Here is a 6,642-nt window from a genome sequence, read left to right as displayed (position 1 = left end):
ACTTCCTTTTGCCTATGCATCACAGTGAGACTTTTTAACCCTTTACAGGTATAGCAATTAGTGAACAGCTACTAAGAGGGATTTTATAGCCACTGGCTGGCTGGGTGTCCATAAAAGGCAGCTCCCCCCCGCCCTTCAGTTATCACAGCAGGTCAAGGCCTTGATGCATCTGACTGAAACCAAGGCAAGTGATGCCGTACTCCTGCTGCTGTTTCTGGGCCTGAGTCAACAGAAAGACTCCACTGGCTTTCATGTGCTTTGGCTCAGCCCTTCTAATAGTAACACAGGAACTGTCAGAGTGGATCAGACCAGGAGCCCATCTACTCGTGTCTGATGCTGGCCAGCACCTGATACCGCAGAGGAAGGTGCAACAAACTCCCTGGTGCTCCTGGAAGGGGCGGAAGTTTGATCTGTGCACCCTACAGGTGAAACTCCAGGAAAGCAAATTAGATCCCAGCCCGTGTCGCAGCCACGTTACACAGCAGGCTATCCAGCTGGCCTGCTAGCTGAATCCTTGTGGGAATCTGAGGTCTGTGTGGGCAAAGGCCATACACCTCTTTATGGACAATGGGATTTCAGAAGCTCGGCACGTGAGCATGAATCTTAGGCCTCAGTGGTCTTCCATTAATTGCACTAGTGACGCTAACTGCTGCTTGGAACCAGAGGAAATCATGGTTTATCCTGCTCACGCTTGGGCTTTGCACCGGGGCAGCTCTGTTGGTGTTTGGCCCTGATGGCTGAATTTGGGGCGAAGATTTGCAGGGAGATGCAGTTAGGGGTGTACATATAAGGAAGGTGCTGACAGGGGTATTCTGGATGCTGGAGCCCATTGGGTCTCAGCATGGGCTGAAAGGATTGTTTGTCCTTACATTTTCCCCAACTGGATTGATCCAAACCCTCCGGCTCTGCATTTCGTTGTGTGCCTGTAATATTCCTTCCCCTTCCTGGTCAGAGGGAGGCTGCTCAGGCTAGTCCTATGGGGTCAGGACCAGAGTCTGTAAGACAGGCAAATAGTTAATTCCGGGCTTTAACCTGGACTGGGTCACCTCAGGTAATCAGCCCTCACCTACAGTCTGTCAGGGCTGGCTGGACCTGAGTGGAGCTGAGGTAGCTACCAAGCAAATAGCCTTTCAGGGGCTGGCTTTAGCCGCAGTGGAACTCAGGCAGCCAGCAAACACACAGTCTGTAATGTGAATGGTGAAGGAGCTCCTATTCTGGGCTAGAGCCTCCTAGCACTGGGTATGGGGTCCGCCACCTGGGATGGGGTGGCAGGGGGACGTGGGCCCACCCTACTCCACTGTGTCCCAGCCCAGGGCCCTGGCAGGGACAGGATTGGCTGCCCCCGTGTTGGTAGGGATCCAGCCGCAACACGCCAACTAAGCCGCGCCAGGATCTGCAGCCAGCTGCTCCGGGGCTGCCTCTGGGCTACTTCCTGCCTCCCCGGGGTTTGGTACTTGCGGCCTCCCGGCCTCTTCTGGCTCCTTGGGGTAAACCGCAGCGGGGACTCCGGGCCAGTCCTCATCCATACCGGGGGATCGGGAACAGCCAGAAACGGGATCCTCTCGGGGCCTCTGGAGAACAGGCCGACCGTCCTCCTCTGTTGCAGGATCTCTCTCAACTGAGCTGCCAAGCTGGCCTTTTATACTTTCGGCCAGGCCCCAGTCCTTACGGCGAGGGCGGCGGGGCAATCTAGGATCCGCCTTCCAAGGGGTGTCTAATGCTGCCTCCCCCTCCCGGTCAGAGGGAGGCCGCTCAAGAGCACTACAGTGCCTTAACAATATGGGTGCATTTTTCCTTGCTGGTGTAATTGGCTACAGTTAAGCTTTGGATGAGGTCCTTGGTTATGATTCCCAGGAGACCCAATTTGCGGTTTATAGGAGATTTCATTTCCCCAACCAGCATGTCCATTGTTTCCCTCATTTAGCTCCTGAATGCTTGTGCTGACTCCAGCCCTACAATATGGGACCAAATGTCTCCTCCCCTTGCTGGGTAACAGCCCTTTGTATTCCGTCTGAGGATCTCCGATTGCTTTGTCCCTCAGGACAGCTCAGGGAAATGGGTGAGTACTATTGTCCCTATTTTGAAGATGGTAAACTGAGGCACAGCAGGGTCATTGTGGCCACAATTGTCATCCCTAGCTCAGGCAGAGTAGTCACAAAATGGGTGCAAATGAGTTTGTTTATGAGTTCCAGTGAATGTTTGCTGAGAACGTGCATTGTCTGGCTAGCTCTTGTCCTCATGAACTCATGGGTGAAAGAGCCAGCTACCCAAATGCCTGCACTTACATTCCTTTCCTGTAGCCTCTGGGTGGTACTTGGCCCCCATTCCATCCAGATTCAAATTAACACCAACCCAGCCTGGATCCCCAGCTGTTAGGATCAGCTGCAAACCCTGGGCAGCCTGAGAAGTAGAGAGCCTGAGAAGGCTCCCTAGTTTGGTGGCATAGCTGAACTGAATCACAGCTCCAGCCCTCAGAGATTTGCCTAGCGCTTGGGTACCAGTCTCCCAAGCATGCACCTACTACCATCCCTGGCTGCAGATATGTTTGCTTTCTCAGAAATAAGAGTGCAGCCTTAGCATCCTGTCACCAGCAGGAACTCAGCCAAATGTTGTCCTCTTTTTCGCTGCTTCTTGCATTCCCAGCTTTTTCGAATAAGACCCAGCTGCCCCTTGTCAACTTGTCCAAACACCCAGCAGCTGTGCAATGCTTGCAGAGCATCTGCAATCCATTAAAAGAAGGAAAGGGTTAGTGGGGTGAAGGAGAGAGAGAAAATCTGCCAGGCCTCCCTAACACATAAAATCTAATGATCGGGTAATAATCAGAAGGTCAGTCTATGAACAGGCTATAAAAACAACCACTGACACTGCCCTTGTGATCACATAACCGTCCTGCTTGGGGTTAGTTGTGAAAATCAACAGCCCTTCCCGAATGTAAATAGCCGGAGAGAAATGATCCCCACTGGGGCAGGGGGAAACAAACGCCCAGATTCCAGTGCTAGGACCCTTTGTGTATACGGGAAGCTGTTTCTATTTTTATACTGTTCCTTTTCAATCACACGTTAGGCTATGATTTTGGAGGTGGTTCCTGAAGTGTAGGGAAGGTTTCCAGTACTGCTGGATCGTTAGCTGTGCATCAGAGAAAAGGCTATATATATAAATAAAGCAGGAGGGTGGGAGCCAGGTTTTCTGGGTTCTAGTCCTGATTTGTCCCTAAGTAGGGGACAAATGGTTCCACATTTTCTATCAGAACCTCTTACAGTGGCAAATTGGATTTTGATGGAGTGAAAATTTTCATGGAAAGTCTCCTTTTCTCAAAAAAAAAATTCAAATATTTGTCAGAAAACTGAACGTCTGATGAAATTTCTGATAAAAAGTTAAAATTTTCTGCTGAAAATGTTGATGAAAACAAACTTCTTTTGTTTTGTTGATATTTTTGGTTTTTTTTCTGGCTACCTCTGCCACTGAGTGACTGCGTGACCTTGGTCAAATCTCTTACACTTGATGTCGCGGTTTCCCCATCTGTAAAATAAGAATAATAAGATCTCTCACCCTCCTCATAGGGACTTAAGAAGCTGAATTCATTTGTGTGCACAAAGCCAGCTCAAGGGTTAGTCTCCAAGAGAAATAGGGCTACATTTGTCAGTTCAGTGTTTCACTGTGAATAGGTCACTCAGTTCTAATCCTCTCTCTGTGTTGTGGCCCAATCCAATGCCCTGCACCTGTTGGTTTCAACAGACATTGGATATTACTGCTCCAATAAAGGATCTAAATTTTTAACAAGACAACAAATTAATTTATTTTGATATGTTAGCAGCTAGCCCTTGTATTGCACATTATTGGGGGAGGGGGAGTGAACCCCTCGTCGTCTGGAATTGTGGTAGAGTAAAATATGGACTATCCTTTGAATGGAAAAACTTTCATCTCAAGTACGTACACAAGACAAACGTCAAAATGATGATAGGTAGGTAGAAATGTGGTCACCCTTTCTAGCATGCTCACCAGAGGAGGGCTACCCAGCCAGCAATCCAGAGGCTGTAGCCATGGTCTTTGACTAATAATAACCAGATCCTGAATAAGTAATGTAGAGTGTAGTAATGTTAACAGTGTATTGTAACTTTGCCTTAATACAAAGTTTTAAGAAAAGTCCCCGGCTGTGTGAGAGCTCCTGCTGAAGATGTCCAGTCCCTGCCTTGCCCTAACTCACCAGCAAGTGAAGCACTTTGTGATACCTGGAGTGTGAAAAGTGCTATAGAAATTCTTTCTCTGATGCTCTTCAGGATACAATTTTGTTTTCAACAGGAACATTGACAGCTCCAAACGGTCAGGGCAGTTGTAATAGAAAGCAGGTGCAGGGACTGCACAGAGGTGTGGAGGGGTAGCAAAGGTTTTAAGGAGTTGTCTCGCTAGTGAGAATCAGAAAAGAGTCCACTGAAGTCAATGGAGTTACACCGGGCTAAGTCCAGTGTGAAATCAGAATGAAACCTGTTCTTTTCCATCCATCACTGATGCTCTGCCAAAGTAGAATGGAAAATATTTGCCATGGCCTTTCTGAGCTGTGTCAGTGTTGCACTGACTGGTGCCATGTACTCTGATCATTGAATTGCCACGGTCACACAGGGAGTCTTCGGGCCCCAGGCTTCAACCCCAAGACCACATTCCCCTTCATGTCTGTTTACTCCTTCAATACGTCCAGCTCCACATGATTTCTGGGAACTGGGAACTCTGCAAGCTGATACACAACAGTGAGTTAATATAATGCAATAGCTCTGACTTAGGATATTTCATTTCAGTGTTTCTAAGGCAAACTGTACAAGGAGACTGCACTTCAGAAAGGCACAGAAAGCCAGTTCAGCTTCTTCTCTTCACAGCAAGGGACAAGCAGCCCTACTACCAACAATCCCAGCTTTTTAAAAATCATGAGATTTGCCTAAAACTTGTGAGATTTTCAAACAAGAATAAACGTGGGGGTTTTCTTATGAGCTTTCTATGTTTTGAGCCTTTTGCGGGGGGATCGGGTTATGTTTTGCAGCTTTCTTCTGCAACAACATGGGCTAGAAACTTCCTTTAAAAAAAATGAAAACGGAGCTTCTCACAAAAGCCCAGGAGCTGAAGCTTTAAGAAAACACCAAACATCATGAGACCTGGCGACACGGCTGCCCACAGCTACTGTCATCTTGTGTAGAGGCCACCAGATGTGATGGAGCCCAGCAGCTCGCTGGGTGCGTCCTCCATCTTACTCCAAGCCCCACTGATGGAACCTTGTTGCCGCTCCAACCCATTAAATAGAAGGGAACAACAATAATCCTTCTCAAAGCTCCGATGAGTATCAGTGAGTATCTCTAACCCAGAACCTACCTCTCCTGACTCCCAGCCTGGTGCTCCATCCATTGCCCCACACTGCATCCCCGGTGTTGGAGTGCATGGCGCTCTGTCCCAGTGCGAAGTCCATGCTCTCATCTCTGTCTGCCCGTCTATCTTCCTAAGCTTTTGTAACGCACCCTTCATCTAGATGCTGTATTTATGGGTCACAATTAGTTTTAACCATAAGAGAATCCTCTCCCTATAGCTGCAGTTACTGGTCATTTTGCAGATTTCGTTTCCCGACTAATCTCTTCCTCGCAGGCTGCCTGTTGGCTCTTCTGCCCTGTCACTCTGTCAAGGTCTGGACTGGTATAATGGTCAGAATACAGCAGGGTTTGGACTCATTCTCACCTCTCGCCCCAATGAGTTCTTCATGTGAAAGCCCTCTGCCCTAATGACACTGCCTCTGGCTCCCAGATGTTTCTGCTCATCAGCATCCCTGAGCACAGGACATGAGGCAGCCAGCCCCTAAGGCTGAAGGATAAGTCCTGGGTCTCAAACTGGTTCTGGAAGGGGATAAGGAGACAGGGGAGCATGGGAGACACTCAGGTGATGTGCGTCTACTGGTGTTTTAGAAAACTCTCTATATGTTGTCAGCTGGGCAAAGCCTGGGCTCTCCATTTGACATTCATGCAGCTATGTTAGCTAGCATCTGAGATCTGAAACACAGGTAAACCCCAGAACAGTTGCTTGCACTGGAGTGAACTCAGGCTCTGATTTTTCCTAGGGCAGGCTCAGATATCCTGGAAATTCAAACAGCGAGCCCAATGAATTCACTAGCTGTTATGTTCACGGCATACACACAGTGAAGTTGGATAAAATACTCTTGCTGGAAGGTTGCCAAGTAACACTGCTTTATTCCCCAGAATGCTAAATGAGAATGAGACAAAACAGGCTGCTCCCTACGGCAGAGAGGCACAACTCCCACCACCTTGCTCCATCCTGGCTCTTTGCAGACTGCCTGTTGCTAGCCCCAGACCACACGCTTCCCTGCAGAGCCCCTTACCCTGCAAGCAGGACCAGCAAATGCCAGACAATTTAAAATGACTGCTCATAATTTTAACACAGTTGCCAGTGCACCACATTCTCCACCCCCTGTGTTTCAGTAAGAGTATTTCACAGCCTAGACAGCAGCTGGCCGGCACATCTGGCTATTAGTATTGCCAGGCACTTCGGTCACAGTAGCATCCAAAATGTGCCAGGGGCTTTCCAAATACAGAGGAAGACATGGCCCCTGACCCAAAAGGGAGAGGGAAGGGGTACAACCATGGCTGTCGCGGT

The sequence above is a fragment of the Chelonoidis abingdonii genome, chromosome 25 (assembly GCF_003597395.2).
Source record: "Chelonoidis abingdonii isolate Lonesome George chromosome 25, CheloAbing_2.0, whole genome shotgun sequence".
In the NCBI taxonomy this organism is placed as follows: domain Eukaryota; kingdom Metazoa; phylum Chordata; order Testudines; family Testudinidae; genus Chelonoidis; species Chelonoidis abingdonii.
Note: the sequence above shows the minus strand (reverse complement) of the source record.